Below are 21,576 nucleotides of genomic sequence, written 5' to 3' on the forward strand. Positions count from 1 at the left end.
TCTGGTTTCAATTTCAAACTTGATGACAAACTTGCAAGTCTGAATCAGAGATTCAGGAATGTGGCAGGCTCCACACGCTAGCCTGACTTGCAGCTTTTTCAGCTTTGGCAGAATTTGAGTCTGCAGTGAGCTACATTATAATGAATACTTAAAAACAAATTCCTACCAAGAGAAGAAGCAGATGGCTTTGAGAGAGAGCAATTTACAAGTGATGAACAGGCTCTTCCATTTCTGACAAAGGAAAATTTGCCTAGCAGCAAGACACTGGATCCTACATTCTGTCCTTGAGAGGTCCCTCCTTAATTAAAAACCCCAAGGAACATTCTTCTGTAATACATTTCTCATTCTCCCGCTTTCCGCAATCTATGCTTTAGTATATGTTACATGCAGAGTTACTGGGGGTGATCACATCTTCATCCACTGGATGATGCAGGAGCCTCCTAAAAGCCTACTGCCAGGTCAGTTATGAAAGAAGAAATGCTCTTTATCTCAGCCTTAGAGTTGTGCAAAGTCCCAGTACTAAGTTTCAATAGAAACCCCTATGATGGATAGATATGTTTTGATTATTTCACTGAGAAGGGTATATTAACCAAAACAGATGACAATCTTCCAGTAATAGTGCAGTTTGTTCAATAGTATATGGGATGTCTTTTGATATCTTCAAAAACTGAAGTCTGTCAATCACAATCTACTAGTACATGTCCTGGGGCACGCCTGGGAAGAAGTGGGAGAAGCCATCAGTCATGTAGCTGTCTGATCATGAAAACTGTCCCTTTATTAAGAATTAAGCCATTAAGTCAACTTTCTATGGCAACAATGTTTTATTTCCATAAATGTTACCAAGACAATCTCATACCAAAAAATAATGAAGTTGCTCAGTTAGGACCAGTAACCCAAAGAACACTGGAAAAAGTACACAAAATGTCATATAGCAGGGAAATAGACATCTGGAGAGAGAGAGAGTAAAGTTTTATATTTTAAAGCAAAGCATTTTCTTTAATGCTGAGTAGGCACAGACTTACTTACTTTTTGCAAAATCAGTATTCCCACTACTGATTAGTGACTCTTGGTACGTATATGAAGGTAACTGAAAAGTGTGTATTTTTTAGAAGGGGATATCAAAACCATGACAATGAGAACGGCTCTCATTGACCAGCTAACAGAACAATCTTCAAAAATCATTTGGCATATTTGAACTTTTTATCTAGGCTGAATTTGCTCAGTATCTTCTAACACAGGCTTGTACTCTTATTTTCCAATGAATTAGGGTAGCTGTCATAGCCACACCAACACTGTACTCTGTACTAATCTTCCCGTTCTGTAGACACTCCATAGCCACAAACTTTCCTTGGTGAAGAAAAAAAAAAAAAAAAAAAAACTCTGAATTTATGTTTATATATCTGTACTTTCCCCTTCATTTCCTACCAATTCCTAATACATATGGTCTGACATTCATGGCCCACATTTTTTACGCTGTTATTCTCTGCTTTTATTTGGTTTGGGTTTGTTTTTAATGAGGTGAACTTTGCACAGCCCAACTCTAGCTCCCATAAAATCTTAAATGGCCAGATTTAGAGATTTTGTACGGAGAAAAAAAGCCTACATACTAACCACAGCTGTACTTGGAAACAGATGTTTTACCCCCTTTAAACTGAACTAATGAGGACAGGAGCATGGAACAGATAGGACAGGAAAACTTCTGTCAGATTTTGAATTTGAAATTATGGAAACAGTGGAGAAAAGACTGGTGCCTCCACGTAAGGGGAGGGGAGAAGGGCAGTAAATCCACAATGAAAAATTGCACTGCTGCACTAACTTCAGGGCTCTTTCACTTCGCAGCCTTGTGGATCCCAGTATCTCCACTCAACTCACAAGAGTATCCCATAAAGAGCAGGCCAGATCCTCAGCTGATATGAACTGCTGTAACTCTATTGAATGCAACAGAGTTATAAGTTGGAAATGAGGAGACATTTCTCCTCAGAAGAGCAGTCAGGCATTGGAACAGGTTGCCCAGGGAGGTGGTGGAGTCACCGTCCCTGGGGGTGTGTAAGGAAAGGTTGGACGTGGTGCTTAGGCACATGGTTTAGTGGGTGACATTGGTAGTAGGGTGATGGTTGGACCAGATGGTTTTAAAGGTCTTTTCCAACCTTAGTAATTCTATGATTTACAAAAGTTCAGGATTTGACCCTGTGCCTCTTTTGCATATAGCAAGGGTAAGATGACTCTAAACCACATTTTTCAAGAATTCCATGAAACAGGAAGCAGACCAGATCAGATGCTGTGAAAACATCAACTTCTGATGGAAATTTGATGAAACCAAAACAATTTTTAAACTACCCTTGCCTATCAGAATGGTCTTAACATATAGCGTCGTATGCTGCTAGCTCAGAAGTGTTTTTTAGCCCCACTGCTTCTCTGCCCAGTCTTGCTCTCATGAAAGACACTGATAGAATTGCTATAACTTCAGAGAGAGGATGAACAAACCTTTGCAATTGTGATTTGGCTCCCATACTGGAAAAATGTATTAGTGATGGCTTTGTATAGAAGAGATGCATCAAGTTTTCCCTCTGGTTCCTAGTTTAAACTTCTTAAAAATGTATTTTTGATTTGTCTTCGTATGCTCTTCATCAATCTGCTGCCTTGAAGTACAGAGTGGATCCCTAAGCCACAGCAGAAAGAAAGAATCTTCTGCTGTATAAGGCTATGTGAGACACTGTCATTACACACAGAGGAAACTGGGTTTAGTGGGGCCCTACTTCCCCTAGGGACTACCATAATATAAATTATTAATAATAAAAATAAACATTGGCTAGCTTGAACTTCTCTTCATTCTCCTAGAGCTTATTTTTGTGATGGAATTAGCTAAATAAAGCCCACTTGAAAGAATGCTTAATTGCAAACTATCCAAACAAAACAGAATGGATATAATTGGTTCTTAAATATTAACACTCTAAAGTAGATGGCTTTGGAAACAGCTGAAAGAGTAATGTATATTAGGATACATATGGTAAAATGAGCAGTCAAGCAAAATGCAGTCTAAAACGAATTGAATTTACTTTTAAACTAGATATACAAGTTTTGTCAGTCTGATTTTGCCTAGAAGATACCTTTAGATTATTTCAAGCCTAAACAGAATTACAAAAATATTATTTTCAAAATTATAAAATCAAAAGAGTCAAACTCATGGACTGACTTCTGGACATAGTTTGCCCACGAAAGACCACAACAACGTACAATGATCATTACTCTGTGGAACTTCCCTTAATCCTATTTCAGTCTAAAAATGTTAGCTTAGCAAAGACTACTGTTTCAAGTGTTTATTCTAAAACAGCTATTTTCTTGGAAGTTGGATAGGGAGAGCTCACATAAACAGTTCTGACAAGAGATCTCTAAAGGAGAACGGTGATGCCTTCTACCAAAACAACTGATTGCAGAGTTCACATCTGCCCTGGCCTCTATAAACTTCCTTTCTTCAGCCCTGTGTTTTCATTACTGCTATTTAATACAAATATCTCACAGTCAGCAAATAGAGAATGTCTGTTTGGGTATGAGAAGGCTCCCTTTTGATATTCATTAGAGGTTAATACAGTTGGTCACACACTTCTTAAATTGAAAGCATTTCCAGCAAGACTAGAAATTATCTTTAATGCAAGTGAAATTTGTAAACAAAAATACTTTTACATTAGGAGTTATCTACTTTTACAAAGGAGCAAAAAGTAGATAACTGTCTACCAAAGCCATACAGTAAAAAATAATTTAAGAAATTAATAAAGGGTAGTACTTTTTTTTTTTTTTTTTTTTTTGCAAGACCACCATGTGCTGTGAAAAACAGAAATGAAAACAGCCTAGTGGTAAGCCACTGAAAGTGCAGTGCCTAATCAGCCAGATGTTTACTTTCTCACTTATCAATAACTGACATAAGCAAGACTTCTGCTAGAGATAATAATTTCCTGGAAGTGTCAGGCTCTTCTCAGTCACCTAGCAGAAGCACAAGAAAGCTACTCCCTAGAAAAAGAAAAAAAAAAAAAAAAAAAAAGGCATACTTTTTTGCAACTTGAAATGCTAAGCAATAGTTGATCAGCGGCAGGATTGGTTGAGATCAAACCACACTTAGGCCAAAAGCTAACCTAATTTTAAGGTCCCTTGAAATGTTATGAATATCATCAACAAAGACAGTGAGTCACTCATGAAAATGAGTTTGGTTTGTGCACAAAAAAAGAATCTATCGGATCTCTGTCTCAAACTTCTTCTTAGACTGTGAACCCAAGTCTTTGTTCCCTTAGGACTCAAAGCTTTCACAGACGCAGTTGCATCTGTTTAGTGTTTCATATTTTTCAGCATCACGAGGAGTTTTTCTTAGACCTTGGACTGGTTTACTCTGCATTTATGTACAACAACAAAATTCCCACAGAAGAGATAACCGAGTTCTTCTGCCAGCTTGTGTCTACCTCTGTCCCCAAAAGACACAGGCAATCCTGGCAAAAGGAGTATTTTGTGTGAGTATTTTGCTAGCATAGCTAAATCCTCACGGATTTTATTTTTTAGCATTCCTCTTAGCACTCACAGCTATGCCAGAAACTTTGTAACACAAATCTTTTATAGAGCTACAAAAAAAAAAAAAAAAAAAAAACTTGGTTTGTAATACAAACCAAGGGTGTGTAATACAAACCAGGGTGTGTAATACATCTAGTAAGGTTTTGCAAGGTATTAGTAGTAGATAATATAAATTTAAAAAATCCTCCAATGTGGACATTTTCTGTCATAATTTACACTATCAGCACCTCACTGCTATCAAGAATATAGGTATTATTTACTACTAAAGTGCTCCTGGAACGAACGAAGCAATCTAGCAAGGCTGTGCTTTCTAGCAGCATAGTTAAAACCAGCCTTCAGACTTAAAACAAGTAGAACTACATGTTTACTGTTCACTATAACTGCTTCTATGCTTGTGTCTTTTGCTAATTCAGCCATATGAAAAATGTTATCTTTGACCAACAATCCTTACCCAATCTAGCTATGAGGGCAGGAATCTGCAGCACAGACAGGGACTTAACAGATAGAGGGAAGGGCTTATTACTTGCGCCACTTAAGATACTGCAAGGACATTGTTAGTGCAGACATACAGCTATAAAACATCTGCAAAAAAGAACAAATTGCATTGACATACAACGCTGCCATATCAAGGTAGCTGCAAATGCTTTTAATGTCATATGGTGGCTATACCATTAAAAAAACTCATCTGAAACAAAGATTTAGCAATATTACATTTAAGTGCAGAACAGAGATTACTATGGCCACAAGACAAGCATAGAACTAAAATCCTCAGTTTATTAAAAAAAATCTGTGGGTAAATCCTTCATGCCTCATAAAACAGTAACTATTTTTGTGATGCAAATTAACTTCATCTATGTCATCCAGTCTTTAATACTTACCTACAAGCCAATTACACTTCAGGCCACCCTTGCAGAATAGGATTGCACCACTTCAAAAAACAGATCCCCCTGTAAGCAAGTTCTCTTAGTTCCCTTTCAAGATGGATGGAGTGAATTATAGTGCTAACGCACACACTGACTCAAGAGCATGAAGAGCTGTCACCCAAGACCAATGAGCAAAAGATGCAAGGTGTCAACCAGGTCACTGTACATACTGATCCTTAGTTTGTCAGCTTCCAATGTCCAAACAGAACAAGGTCAAACAACAGTCACCTTCAAAACATGGTATGTAGGAAAATGACAGTCAGTTTGTGTTCAGTTACAGTTGTCGGAGTGGCAAAGAGATTTAACACAAAGATAGATGGCCAAACGCATAGTTCATGTTCATGTAGCTATTGCTAGACTGACAATTTAAGGCGTTCTGGTGATAGATGAGATCACCAAGCTTTAAATTTCAGGACAGCACACAGGCAAAACACTTAAATACAATGGTATTGTTATGATTCCAGCGATATTAAACAATGTGTGTAATGACCTGATTTTCTGGCATCAGACAGGCATGATTTGTGAAAGACAGATACCACACATCTTGCCAGATGAGCCCGATATGATGGCAGCAGTGTTCAGAATGCTGAACAGCACTGTAAGCTTCACAGGGATAAGCCTTCCCATTAACGAAGAACTATGCCTGGCTGAAGAGGCAGTCGATGGAACTGTATGTCCCTGTGATGTTTTATATCCCCTGGCAGTTCTCCCACCCTTGCACTATGACCCTCCAAACATCAGCACATGGATCATTGACCTTACAAACTCACATTTGTGATCCTCTACTGAATCATCATTGAGAACGCACAGCCCGGAGACCATACTGGCAGAAAATCACTTGGGTACTCTTCAAAATTCAGAAATGGCCACTCAGATACAATATACATGTGTTGACAAGCAATCCCAGCAATACACAAATCCAGATCCAGAATTAACTCCAGACACACTTCCCGCAGCAATGACACACAGTCCATTCAACGTTGTAACAGACAAAACGGCGTTTTGCTCCATACAACTTGGTTTACTTGAGAGAGGTCTATGACTAGAGGTCATAGTATACTTGCTCATTGCTTTAAATTAAACTTGAATGCAAGTAAATCCACACACACACAGTGGGAAAAGATTCACCATGTATTACTGCAGCTCTGGAGGCAAAAGGCTGTGTAGATACAGAAACTATGTCTGGATCTTACCAGAAGATGCAGTACGCGATCTTTTCCAAACCTTCTCTTTCAGAGCACATATGCCTTAGACTTGTGTTGTTCTTGAAGAACAATTTTAAGGTACTTTGCACTGCTACTTACTTGTGTTGTACTTCTGATGTTTGTTTACAGGCTGCTGGGATGCCTGCACTGATTTTTAAAGGTTATTTAAATTCTTTATTTGTTAACAAATTATGTTGGTTGCACAACACATTGGCATGTGAACACTTCAGAAAAAGGGAGGGGCACAACTCGGCCTCAGTGGAATTAGGAATAAGATCCAATGACTTCAACAGAGTTACACAAGGGATAGGTCCATTGTTTCAGTGGGAGTTGTGGTTTAAAGTAGTATTTCCTGTCAGCTTTCTACATACAGGACTCCCTTGAAAGGTGACAGTACCTTGAAGATCACTCTGTGGGCTTCCATTTCAGACAGTGAATAACAAAAGCATAGGGACGGCTTTTCAAGAAGTCTATGCATATACTAATATACTAAAAGAATGAAAAAAGGCACACTCTACTGCTCAGTTAACAGTGATGTTAAAACTATTATGTTACTGACGGAACTAAACTAACTTAACTAAGATTTTTGAACATAATCCATCCATTGTAACTGCATTTATGTTTTTTTCTTCCATTATAAAAATAAACAAACAAAACACAGCAGGCACACAGGTACCAGCTAAATAGCTACGAATCTTTCCAGCTTGAGAAAAGCCTATGAATTTTCTATATAGATCAAGTATTAGCCACTTTTTCACAAATGAGAAGATAATTGTAATAATTGCTCCATCAGCTACATATGCATTTGGAATGTGCATCAAATCTTTGGGAAAACCATGGCCTATCACTTTGACTTTACAAATCTCATCAAATAAAATCCTTCCTCACATTCTAGAGAAACTGAAAACTCTTCTTACAAAATTTCAGTTACAGAAAGTAAACACTGCGGAAATTCAGTGCACAGGAAAACTGGATGTTATTTATACTGTGTTTCGTCTGCACTACTAGAAATGTAAACCTATTCATGCTAACGCTAAAGCAGTAAACATTATGACTTTAAAGTACACTGAGGTCTTTCAATTGCCTCCCTACTTGGTTATCTGTTGAGTCCTGGTACTGGAGAATGATTTTTTCCTCTTCACGTCTGTGGCAATTTAAATAATAAGACAGAGGTTATGTGAGTGCAAAGAATTATGGAAAAAATGTAAGTGGAAAGTACATATTTTTAAAATGCACTTGAATAACTCAAATGCAGCTGAACTGACATTATTCAGACTTTCCAGTCTTATTCAACACTGGATTGAAACCAAGCACAAGAAATTTCAGGCCCAGAGGACATTTTAAAGAAAATTGTAAGTACCTATATTTCAAGTTTACAATATCTGTCTGGGAAATCTCTACCACCTAAAGACAAACTAACCTGTCTCCTCGTGGAATCAAACAGAAGGGATGTTAACTAATTACGGGGATGTCTGGATCAGCTTGCAAACAAGAACTGATTCCGCCCCAAAGAACACTCAAGCCAGAAACCTGGATTTAAATAACTGTGGTCTTCTAGCAAAATCTGGATGCATTTTCAGATCCAAATTTTACACTGAAAGTTCACTCCTAACCTGTGCAGCCACAAGCACTAGGCCCAGCTCTGCATTCCTTCCACACCCAAAATTGGAGCTCTGCCCGAATAAGGAATGCAAGAGAGAAATGCATTTCTTATCTTTATGGCACATCTTGTTTGGTGATGTACATGCCTGTGAACCTGCCAAAACTCAAATGTGTGACATGCTATGCACTCTAATTCCAAAACTGATAGGTTTCAAAAGATTACTCCTGTAGGACACTTATAAAGAGGTGGAACATTTTTTCATAAGCTTATGTAACTGTTCATAACTCCTATATACATTGACATATTCCAATACTTCTGTTATAATTTTCAGCAATGGAAAAGTAAAAATGCTAGATTTATATAAAGGATAGGGAACAAAGGGCGTAAATTATGTATTTCCAAGCTGAGACACATTTAAAAGTATGGCTATACAAAAAGCAATGTTACACTGTAAAATAAGATTTTAAAAAACACCTACTTCACAGAAAGCAAGTAATAAATAAATGAATAAATAAATAATAATAAAGGCTCCTCAGCATAACAGTCTATGCTTATTATCCTCCCAAAACTCCAGGTAGCATTATGCACAAAGATGCACATAATCACGTTTTTCCATCGCTTCAAAACAATATGAGTTTCACTCTGGATTTTGGTAAGAAAAATGCAATTATGTTTTCTTCAGCTACCCAGACAGCTGTATTTCAAAATTTGCAAAGAGAAATAACTTCCAACAGCATATATGACAAGTAACTGTGGAAACAAGTCTCTATGTGTGGATCATGGCCTTTTTTAAATTTTCCCTGATTTTTCAGGGAAAGTCATACAAGAATTTTTTTCCATCTTTTCATACAAGAAATGCCCACCAATGTTAGTTACAGATGCTGTATTTTATGACAAGTCTTTGAGTAAAATGAAATCCTAGTACAGATACAATTGTCAGCATTTTTCTTAAATTAAATTGATATAAAATCAGCCTAAATTCAAGAAAAATCTCCTTTTCTAAACACAAAATGTATCCGTATCTGCAGAGTTTCCAATACAATTATAGGCGCCAACCTGTTCTGCTGTAGTTCTGGCCTTCATGGATGTTTTTCTTGTTATTCTACCCCCAAATAGCGTACAAAACGGTAGGAAAAAAAGATGCCCTTCTGTGGTCAAAGTGAAAAGGAGATATTAAGGCAATTTATGTTGCATTTTGTTCAGATGAATATTTTCATAACAGTTGAGAAAACAGTATGTTGAATAGAGCACCCTATGGCAACCAGTCAGAGTAAAAGAAATGCTAGCTAAAATCCAGGGCTTTGGTTGCTTTAAGCCTTCCTAGGCAAGATTAAATCAAAATATTTCCTATATACATTCCTTCTTTTCATCAGCATGTCAACTACAGTAAGTAAGAATGTGCTATTAATTCTCAGCATCAAAATCTGGGATAATTTTATATAGTTGAATATGTTTCCTTACTTTAACAGAAACAACTGTTACTGGAAATATTTTCCAAAGCATGCTGCAAGTGGAGCTAAGTAAATCTGCAAGCACACTGCACACTTTTCAGGGAAAATGTTTCTAAAAATGAATCAGGATTTAATAAAAAATGTCTCTGAGGTATGTAACATGCCCATAATACAGTATTTTTCAATTTTCAACCCTGTATAGAGCTTTTAAAACAATAACAGATGGACAAAACAAAAAAGTACAATTCTTCCTTATTGTCTCATGCACAAACATATAACACACGTAGAAAACCAAAGACATGCTCTAAAACATTAATACTGCTTTTATATTTTCCATTAGAAAGACAACTCGCTTGCGATTCCTTCTCCCTTTAAATTGTTTCTGTGGCAACACATCTGGTGCTATAATTCTGGGCCAGAACATTAACTATCCTGAAAGAAGAAAGTTATGTTGTTGTTCTGGTCTGCAAGAATGTGAAGCAAAGAGATCTGCAAATACATGTAACCGTATAACCCTTTCCACCTTCATAGGCGCACATAATGTTGACTATCAATACTTACGCATAGCTTAAAAGTACAAGTTTTAAAATGTTCCTACAATGGTTAGAGAAAACTGTTGTGGTGAGCACACATTCTGTGAGCTTTTTATTTATTTTTTTTTAGAACAAAACGATGAATGCTTTGTTACTGCTATTCTTACCATATGAAAAATGTGAGGAAAGCATGCAGCTAAGAGGAACAAGGTTCATTCTTAGTCATAAACGTAACTTGCCCTACATCGTTGAGAACACTTGATATTGATTTCTTATCATCCCTCCAATGCTATGTAAACATTACTGTACTATCACCATTTTACAGATGAGATTTGTCAGGAGCACATAAGGCCAGAATGTCTGAAGTGTCTGTTAGATGTGAATGCCTCTACTGCTTGTTGCCCATGCTGATGCATGCAGTCCTTGGCCCTCTAAGCTGTTGAGGGCCAACAGATCTTTCTTACTTGAGATTATAGGAACCTATTAACACTTAGTTTATGTTTTAGAGATCCCAGCTTCAGCCTTCTAGCATTCTTAGAATCTCTAGTCTGAACAATTTAGTTGTAGAGAAAGGAAAGAAAAAACAGAATAAAAACTTAACAAACTGAACTTGGGGCTGTACATTAGCATATGAACATTTTTTTTAATCTCTAATAAACTGTAAGAATAATCTAGAGCAAGTTATTAGGGGCATTATACAGTTCAATTGAGATTGACACGGTAAGATGCCAACACTACAGTGGATCTCAGTCCATGATGTAAGGACCAGAGCAGTTTGCAAGGATTATTGCACTCTCAGCCTGGAATAGCAGGAGTTAAAAAAAAATACCAAAAATAGATTTTTACTACTCTATCAAGTAAATCAGGGATGAATTAATGGAAAGAACATATCTGATGGATAAGAAAATATCACTGACACAGTTACTTTTGCAATAATTGCATTTTAAGTTCCCTGTGAAACAGATTTTATTATTTAACTAGAAATAGCCAAATTCAAACCTAGATCAATTACATACGAAATGGTTTGTTAACTACACTTACAGCGTTTTCTGTATTAGTGACAAAGAAAGCGAGATTGTCTGGTATTCTGATCCTCTAAATTAGTAATGATTAAATGCACTGACTGGCTGAAAACCAAGTTGTTGGTTTTTTTTTCTTCCCAAAACATTGAATAGAAATCATGGTTTCAGGCACTATGTCTTTGAAGACATATTGGTTTAAAGCAATCTGCACTGAGGGAGAATAAACTGGCAACAGAAATGGAAAAGTTGGAAAAAGTGGATAAAAACTGGTAAGTCAGAAACAGACCTTTAAGTCCCTCTTGGACTAGTGGAGGCGTCATCTTAAGATCAGAATTAAACCCAGGACCCTGAGCACCTGTAGTCATTAAAGGCCTGCTGATGGTCTTTGCAAGACTTGCTGTCTGTATAATTTTGGATTGTCACCAGCCAGTCACCTTCCAAAATCCAGTTCTGGTCAATAACAATCTGGATAATTCAATTCTGTCTGTTCCCTTTTTCTCAGTCTTTTGGCTAAGAGCAAGTGTGTATATTAAACTAATGTTAAACCCACTATTTTACATGAAATATCTACTTCTCTTCCAATGTAGCCTTACTATTTATTTCATCCAAAGGGCACGATTAACAACCCCTCTGAGACATGCCTCATTCCCTTGCTTTGTTTTGCAAAACTTTCTATACCCAGAGCCTCTCTTTTGTCCTGGTACACTACAATTCCACATTATCATTCTTCAAGCCCTCAAGAGAGACACATTACAATTGTAACTTTCCCCTCCCAGTAGACTGACTTCCTTTCTAGCTATAATAGCCCCACTCCACTTCTCAGGTTCTTTATAAGCATATCGCAAAGGAGTATTTGCGAGGAATTAGCTGTGGAAGGGAATAAATTAATATTGGTCAATCTGCTACTATGGGGACTCAGGTCCCTGCCTGGATTGATCCTAAGGAACCCAGGGCTGAAGCAAACATTGCAGAGCAACTCTGCTGCTGCTCTTCATCTGGACATAAGGAAATCATCTCGTGTTTATACTGCCCTTTAGGGAACAGCATTACATAACTCACTGTTTGGCCTATATTTCACCATTCTTGGCTTCATGCTGTTAACAGAAATGCCACTCCTTCACTTCAGTTACTGACTCTAGAATTGAGCACAGGATAGGACACAGAACCTGATGTCTCACGGATGCCCTTTCATTCCTCTAAACAATATTCAGAATCTAATGGGCGGAAAAAATTTAACAAGCTAGCTGCTCACTACCATATCGCACGTGTCGCATCCCTGATAAGCTTCTCTCTAGACGTGGGGCACAAAGTGGGCTTGGTCTGCTACTCAGTAACACCTCCTTCCCATATGGGAAGCACTAGTGCTTATGTCATCCACTCTGCAGAATTCAGGGCAGCAGCATGTAACTGAGCAACTGCATGAGAAATGAACATTACGGAGAAGTTTTTAATGTTCACGTTCCACTAGACACCACATCTTTCTCAGACACCTCTCTCCATTCAACATAAAATGCTCCCTCAGATGTACCTTGTGTTGTTTACTACCCTTACACGATCTAAAATGACCATTACTATGCTTTTTCTTTTTCAGTAAAGTCTTTCCAAAAAGATTATGTAATGCCCCTCATTAAAAGGTGTAGCTCCCATTTTACAGCTGTGAAAACACTGGTAGAGACAGATCAAGTCTTGTTACCAATGAAGTGAATGACTGAGTCGGGAGTTCTGAGTACTGCTGCTCTGACTCCGGTTCGATACTCGCACGCTCAAGAATTACGTAACATCATTTTCCAAACTCGTTCAACTTTCCTGGGTTGATGAACAAGTCAATTTCCATATGGCCCAGTGTATTTAAAACTTATTGAAAGGGGAAAGTAAACTCTGTCTGCAGCAAAACGTAACCGGGCCACAATCCAAAACCTCAATCCATATTTATGAGCAAATAAAATACAACCTCTACACATTCAAAAAGAGCTTACAAAAATATAACCAGCCCATACAGCGACACCTCCAAAACACAACCCCCGCAGGATGGCATAAACATTGCCCTGCTCCTCTGACTTTTCCACCTGCTCCAGCCAGGCATTCACCTCCTGAGGGGTTCCCGGGTGTCTCCTGGCACGAACGCGCTTACCCCTGGCTAAACCACCACCGCACCGCCCTGCTCCTGCGGGAGGGCTCGATGCTTGCCTGCTCACGGCTCTTCGGCTCCCGGCTCTCCGGAGGTGCCCCCGCTGGAGGAGCCGGGCAGCTCTTGTGGGTTTCCCGCAGCTCTCCCCGCCGCGGTGCCGGAGCCTCCCGGTTGCCCCGCGGCGCCCGGTCCCCCACCGGCACCGGGACCGGCACCGGGACCCTGCTTCTCTCTCCCCCCCGCCAGCCGCAGCCCCGCGGCTCGGTCGTGCTGCCAGGTGCTGCCTTACCTGCGGGCTCGCCGGGGCCGTGCCGCCGGGAGGGCTCCGCCAGCCCCGCTTATCGCCGCCGGCTGCCGCCCGGCCGGGCTCCGCTTCCAGGAAGCCGCGGCTCCGGAGCGCTGCTGGCTCGCAGCTGGCTGCCGATCGCCCCGTCCCGCTCGCTGCCTCCCTTCCTCCCTCCCTCCGACCCCCCTCATCCTGGCAGGGGGGCTGGGAAAGTGCAGCGAGGCTCCGGCACATGCCGAGCTTGCGGTCACGGCCCGGACCCTCTGCTATTAATCAGGGAGCATCCCAAGCGCCCCCTCGCTTGCTCCAGCTGCTTTAGCAGGGCCGGGGCAAAGGGGCTCCGCTCGCAGGGCCACCCACCCCTGTCCCCCCGGCATCCCCCCTGTCCCCGCTCTCCTCACCATCCTCCTCCAGCCCTCATCAGCCTTTCCCTAAGCAGCATCTTTCCTTCTCCTAGTGCCCCTTCCCCTTCTCCATCCCGTCCTCCCAGAGGTTTTCTATTACTGTCCATGTGTCGTTTGCTCCGTTTCATTCTTTGCTAACCCAAGCCCTTTCTGCTGCACCCACTACTGACCTCGTTGCTTCCTCAGGCAGGCACTGCTCCTCCAGAATGAGCTCCCTTCTGCTTGTTTTCTGGACTCCTTCCACATAAGCCTGGCAAAAAGATGTGAATTTGTGATGTAGAAAGCAGGACGAGATCCTCCCAGGTTTGCTGCCTCACCGTATGAACCCACACAATCACATCTCTTTTCTTTTGAACAATGCCTTGCCAGGCCTTTTGTAAACACCAACGCACATCTGCGTTCCTGCCCTGGGCACAGCACCTTGTATTAATTACGGTGTGTCTCATCCCTCTTTCACTTTCACCTGTTTTTTCACCATTTCCCCGCAGAGTCAGCAAGTTGATTGACTGACAGCACAGGAAACTCAACGCTCCCCGCGAAGCAAATGAGCTGACTGTACGGAAGTCGGATGTGCTTGTAAGATAACTTTATTACTAAATGTGTTTGCTCCCCTTCAAACCACATACAGCGAGACCTAGGACACGCACCAGGCCCTCCTACGATCGTGTCTCAGGAGGATAAAACACAAGCTAAAGCTCCCAAAGCACCAGCTGACCACAGATCCCCCCCCAAGAACCTGTCAGGGCAGAGTTATTGCTCTTTTACAGTACTTTATGACATTGCTTAAATGAAAGCCTTGAAAAGGGGAGATCTCTCACATCACTGAAAAAAGCATGGTTTTAAGAAGATGCAGGAGGGAATGGACACACATGAAGGTGAGAGCAATAGGAAAGAAGCTGGGCTGATGGAGTCAGCTGAGCAAATAACTCAAGCACTTTGGGTTTAATATGCTTTAGAACGAACAGTGCTGAAATGCAAGTAAAAGTGGTTTTCATACCTGATCTTGAAGCTGATAGGTGATTGGAGGGCTGAAAAAAGGCACCAGTGATACCCCACGGAGAAGACAAACTGCAAGGAGATGCAAACACATGGACTTGTGCATGTAACAACATTACATATTCTAAGAACTGTAACTCTACTTATTGTTCTCTTGCCTTTCCCAGTATTTGAGGGTTTTAAGACCAATCACACTGCTTCAAGAAGCATCCCCCTGGCAAATACAACTATAGCAGCCTAAGATGGAGCAAGCCACATGGCCGGCCTCTGCTTGGGGTTACCAGTCTTACAGGGGGCCAGCAGAGCTGGCTGCGTGCTCCTGCCTCAGGCCCAGCAGCGTGAGCTGTGTCAGATCAGCTCACACAGCACAGGGCTATGCTAAAACCTGGGCTGCGAACTGCAGCCGTAACAGCGCGGACTCGTGTCTCAGTGTGCCAGCCACGCAGCAGGGTGGAGCACGCAGGGGCTATTTTAAAGCAACTTAACTGGATTTGCAGGAGGACGGTTGTCAGAACACCAAATCTCTGCAGGAGCCCTACACAACTGCTGTTGACCAAAGAACCTTTACTGTTACTGTCATTTCCTCCTGACTTATAATAAATCGCACAGACCAAACCCTCAGCTAACGCAAATGACCGAGGTTCCATCACTCCCTCTGCAGATGGCCATATTTAGTTCAGCTGAGGATTGGTCGTGTTTTTATTCCAGTTTATTTTTTTATGATCTTCATTTGCTGTGTCTTCATCTGGTGTGTTTATGTGGCTGGTGCTTGGTTTTCATTATTTTTAACTGCATTTCAGATTATTTGCTCAACGGTTTTGTTCACATTCTCTCCTTTTCCATGAAATTGTAATAAAACACTTGGCTACAGATTTTCTAAATTGAATACTGATGTTTAGTGCAGCTAATTATGTAGCAGGGTTCAAAGTGAGTTCTATAATGTAACAATTTACATATTCTTGAAAACAATGGACACAAACCTAAAAACTATTGTTACAAGCTAGTTTCACAGTCTTCTGGAATTTCCTTTAAAAAATACATATGTTTGGTATTCTCACGCATATAAAAAGCAGTAAATACTCAATTGCTGCCACCATTATAATATTTATGAAGAAAAAAAAACAAAATACACTGATGCCTCTCAGACCTAAAGGGTCATTAAAAATGAGAGTATGTTTTCTCCAGTAATCTCAAAGCACCTCACAAATATTAATTCAGCCACCTGACATCCATCAAGTTGTGTGCCAATGATACACACAGATCATTCTGCAATGAAATATTCAGGACAGTTGCAAAAAATGTTATACATTGACTGTTCCAGCCACACCAATGTTCTGGAAAAATCGGATTCACTTTAAGCAATTTTAATAATTATCAGATTGACTTTAAACAATGTTATTGTTTAAGTATGGACTTAAGTAATTCTTTTTTGGTCTCTAAACCAACTGAACTATAGACAGAAAACTCTGTGTAGACCAGGCTACTAGGGAAGATCCAGACTAAACTGACTTTTAACAAAGGCTCCTGTGAGCCATACCTCTGTTTACACTAGCAGTAGCTAATAACTTAGCTAATAACCTAGTTAGCAGTCTTAATATGGTCCTTTACCCCAGGCTAACCTGGAGAAAACAATCATTGTTCTTGCAGCTCTTGGTGCAAGCAATATGTATGCTAACAGTTGCTTGTCTCTCTACACCACCCTTTTTTATTTTGCATTCTTTTCATTTTAAAATGTTACTTCAATGTTAATTAATATGAAGTAATCTGCATAGAAGCAGATTATCAATACATTGGCACTTCTGTTATTGTAACACAACAAACTCCAGAAGTTCAAGCACACCATCCCTATATAAAGAATATTTACCAAGATTTTCTGGGAGTGTGCTATAATAAGAATAAACTGTAGTTACACAGGTCCAGAATTCTAAGCATTTGAGTTTTTGCTTCTTTGTACATTCATCTGCCTGCACTGGAATTTTTAGTTCACAGTGTTATAGCTCAGGAGGGAAAATAGAAGAGAGGCCAACAGAAGTAGAGAATACGCTCTCAGAGCTGAACAGGACTGTGACAGTGGCTGAACTCACATGGACTCAGTATTTCCAAATGTGACATACATGGAAAAACTGAATTGCTTTGCTGCTCTTCCCTGCTTGCCCTTTTCTATTTTTACTTATTACAGTGGATCAGTGCTGCTCGGTTAATAAGCAGCGACAGCCCTATTATGTCAGCGTCTACACGTCTGCCTGCTTCAGCTCCGTACCTTCACACCGGGTTCGCCTCGCTGATGTGTGCTCACAACACCCTGGGCACAAAAACCCCGCGGTCAGTTCAATGCCCGGGCACGGCGACTGCTCACAACTCCCCCGAACGGGGCCAGCGCCCCGCGGCCCCGCACCGCCCCCTGCCGGCACCTCCCGCCACGCCGTCGGGGGGCGGGGCCTGGTGGGGAGGTGGGCGGGGCCTGGCACAAGCCCCGCCCCCGTGGCGCGTCCCGCCCCGCGCTGCCCGCAGCCCCGAGCCGGTAACTGAGGGAGCTGCAAACACTGCCGGGTGCTCAGAGCTCGCACCCCGGAGGAAGAGAGGGCACAGCACCACCCTGCAGCCCGGCTGCGGCACAGGAGCGCGATGTGCAGATGAAACTGTCAGCATCCACAGCAGCTTTAAAGCTCGAATGTTACCTGCTTGTTTGATAGGTAATTAATTACCTTTAACCACTGGCAAGGCATGCTGTTTGCTCTATTAAGCATACCATGGGTGGTCACAAGTAATTTTAAGATCTATCAAACACCATTCTGTCTAAAAACATTCCTTTGTAGCCAAAGGTGTAAGTTACCATTATTCAGCAGAAAGCACTTAAAGCAGCATTTATTCCAGGCTGCAGCTGCTAGCAGGGGGCATTTTTAACCACCAATAACAGGAACATGCTATCGAGACAAGCTTAAAAGCAAAGTCTTTACTCCAAAAAGTTAATTAAGTGGAGCTTTTTATCTAATTCTCTCTTTAAGCCAAAACTAAAATTCCAAACTCTACCAACGTGAAGCTTAAAAGAAAATTCTGAGCAATTATTCCTTTGATCCATCATAACTCTTCCAAATTCTAGATTAAAAATAGTGGGTACTGGAGAGATAACTAACGTTCATATACTACCTTATAGAAGGAAACACCACCGTGTTATCTATTGACCTATGCAGATCTAGCAGCAGCATGGTTTCTAACTATATACGTGCACCTATACAACCACGGCACTACCAATCTACTCTTGATAGGAGTGTGTCGTATTGCTGATTTGCATACCGGATAAGCAACATACCATTATATCACTATTATGTCTATTATATCACTACTTCTGTGCTGAAAGTTATTTTATAGATATGCAGTTAAAAAAGAAATACATCTGTTACTAAAAAGCAAAGCAAAACAAGAACTCCTCCCCCTCCCTTAAAATGTACATGGCACCAAGTGTCACAAGTCCAGGATAAGAACTCCACTCTTACTATACATGCCCTATTTAAATATTGCTGTTGTTAATAAGAGCTAAACTGCTATGTAATGGGGTTTACTTGACGAGCTTTGTGCTTATGTTTGTATAGTGCTGTTGGTATGCACTGTATTTCATGGAGATAAAACATAACAAGCTACCCTTCCCAAATTCTTTCTATATAATGCAACATTTGTAATTTCAGGGATCCTACTCCAGGATCACAACAGTTAACAGAATATTATGAAAATAACAGAACGTAATGTTCCATGGCTTCACAGGTACCTATAAATAGTGCTTTACAACATTATTTGCATTTGTGAACATCAGATACCTCTACAACAAGAACGGCTTGCACGTACTTATCAAGGGAAAAGGAAAAACAACTTGAGCTCACATATATCCCTAGCATCTTGAAAACAAAGCTATCCAAGCATATACACTGTTCTTGAGAACTCCACTTTTTGCAGGGAAATGTAACTGCTATACAAGATGAACATATCAAAAACTGCAAAAGGCATCAAAATGAAAGCCTAACATACAAATTCTATTTGAAAGGAGTAGAATCTGTGATATGACCTTATTATCATTTTTTAATAAAACTTCTCTTCCTATTGAAAAAAACCTCTCATCAACTCCAGTATTTAATCAGATTGCCCCCTGCTTGATCCAATGAGCAAGCGCTGTCTTGTGCAAATAAAAAATAGCTTAAGTTAAATGTAAAAATAGCATAAGCTCTGAGTTACACAATAAAAGATTTGGTAGGTCATCAGTAACAGTCAATATATGCTGGTAGACATTTTTTTATTCTTAGAAATATTCTTTCAACCCCCAGGAGGGTTGTATATAATGCCACTCCAATTAAAAAGTGGGAAATGTTGAGATGGGAAAGAAGCATCTCATTATACTCCATGGTGGACTTAGTGAACTAATTTCCCCATGAGAACAAACAGGAGAAAAAAAAAAAGTCCTCCCACAAACTTCCCCAGCTATCCAGAGATTAGGAAACCCAACCTGTCTTTCAACTTCACAGGAGCTGAAACTAAAGGTGCCATGAATAGTCGTGATCAAGTCATCGGTTTTCCAGAAATTGTGACTAAAATAGCTCTATAAACTTGTGCTACTCCTGGCACAAAAAGCCTCTCTCCCTACCTTTATCTGAAAACAAATTGTTTATTGCATTCCTTCCTCATACGTCAGCTCCTCGTGATGAAAGCAAGCCAGTGATTAATACATTTTATTAGGTTGGTTTCAGTGACTTGAAATGAATTTGCCCTGACTCCTTAAGCATGCTGCCACACCCACTGAATGGAACTCCAACCATTTGAGGAATTCAAGATAGAAAAAAAATATCTTAGACAATACCTCATAAATCTATAGCAATAAAATTAACTGCACAATGGCTTCAAGCACAAATCATCTTCAGAAGGTTCTTCCCCCCTTTTCCTCCAAAGAAAAATGGCAAACCAATTGCTTAAAAAAAAGAAAAGACGTAAAAGGTGTTCCTGGTGCTTTCCTACGACTCCCTAAGACAAGCACACCATAGAAGACAGAAATGGAAAGTAGTCCAAACTCTTTCCAATTTTCTAATTACAGAGTGACAAAATGGGAGGTTTTATCCAAGTCCTGCTCACGTAGCTGTAATCTGTTGCCTTCTGTTTACAACACACAGATTTTATCTAAATTTGCAGGCTGGATTCTCATCTTTTTGCAGGGTAGAAACAAAACATACTAGACGAAGGATGGGAAGACCAGAATTAGCCTAGACACTGTCTGACAGCAAACTATACTTAAGAATTAACAATATCCTCTGTAGTAATTACAACTTGTCTTGGCTTGAGTGATAGCTGCAATTTCTTTGCCTTTGGCATGACAAGATCAACAGTACAAAACATTACCGACTTAAAAGTGATTCAGTACTGGATTTTTTTTAATATTACTGATTACCAGCTGAGACTTAAGAACTGACTAGACACTCACACCTTGCCTCAACCGCAAGGAGCTGTTTGAACTCCTGACAGCCGTCTGAACACAGCGTACAAGAGGATGCCTCACACTGAATTCCCTTCTACCAGTTTCATGCGCTGGGAAATAAATAAGTAAATAAATAAATAATTTCAAAGGTTTGTTGACATAACTAGATCTATCTACACACTTTCTTTCTGCCTGTATATGCAAAATTATGTAAACGGAAAATCTTTTTTCTTCAGATTGTAAAACGTAAATGGTCTCCCCATTATGTAGGTTTGTCAGTCCCCTAACAAGGAAATTAAGTAGGTCTTTATATGAAAAAATAGATTTCCTGTCAGCACAAAGCCAATAAACCAGGCCACAAAGCCAACTGTTCAGACATGTTACCAGATCCCACAGTATTAGCTGTGGTTAAAATGAAAACAAACTCCAACAACTCCGCAGCCAGGATGGGCTTCAACACATCCTGAGAGCACTAGCTCAAACTTTTACCCCACTCCTCCAGATACGCTCTATATAACTGTAAATACCTTCCACGTAACCCGTGCACACATCCTGGGACACAGGCGCACCTGCTCCGAGCTGAGGGGCGCCTGAGGCATCGCCCCCTGCCCTCAGGGTGGCCGGGCCCTGGGAACTCCTCACAGAAGACCAGAGGAATTGCTGAGTGGTTTGGGCTAGAAGGGACCTTAAAAATCATTTAATTCTATTAATTAATGATCAATACCCCAGCAGGGGCAGAGGCACCTCCCGCTCCAGAGGGCGCTCCACAGCCTGAGGCCAGGCACGGGGGCTGAGGGGAAGGAGGAGGAGGAAGGGGGGCGAAGCGCTGCTCTCCAGCCGCCACAGCCCCGTATTTACACACGACCCCCAGCTCCTCCAGCCCAAAGGTTACCAAGGCGCATCCCACGCCCGCTCCCTGAGTTTTTTTCCTCAAAAACCCCTCCAGTGCTTCCCTATCGCGTCCCACTCGCTCCCCCCCTCAGCGGGGCGCCGCCCGCCATCTTGGAACCCCGCCGAGC

General features: G+C 40.7%; 1 protein-coding gene across 7 annotated transcripts in view; it reads right to left on the reverse strand.

Moving 5' to 3' along the window:
- Positions 1-21,566, reverse strand: part of RIPOR3 (RIPOR family member 3) — a 62,457-nt gene extending 40,891 nt beyond the window's left edge. Inside the window, exons 1-4 of one of the 7 annotated variants that reach the window (XM_027473156.3) lie at positions 21,085-21,566; positions 15,107-15,177; positions 14,280-14,359; positions 591-714 (exon numbers count right to left, since the gene is read on the reverse strand). The gene's annotated coding sequence lies outside the window, so the exon portion shown is untranslated. Of the gene's footprint in view, positions 1-590; positions 715-13,708; positions 13,980-14,279; positions 14,360-14,529; positions 14,551-15,106; positions 15,178-17,365; positions 17,516-21,084 lie in introns of those variants that run through there. The other 6 variants (XM_038166371.2, XM_038166372.2, XM_072026595.1 and 3 more) reach the window with 6 other exon arrangements.
- Positions 21,567-21,576: the final 10 nt, after the last annotated feature.

The sequence above is a fragment of the Anas platyrhynchos genome, chromosome 21 (genome assembly GCF_047663525.1).
Source record: "Anas platyrhynchos isolate ZD024472 breed Pekin duck chromosome 21, IASCAAS_PekinDuck_T2T, whole genome shotgun sequence".
Classification (NCBI taxonomy): Eukaryota; Metazoa; Chordata; class Aves; order Anseriformes; family Anatidae; genus Anas; species Anas platyrhynchos.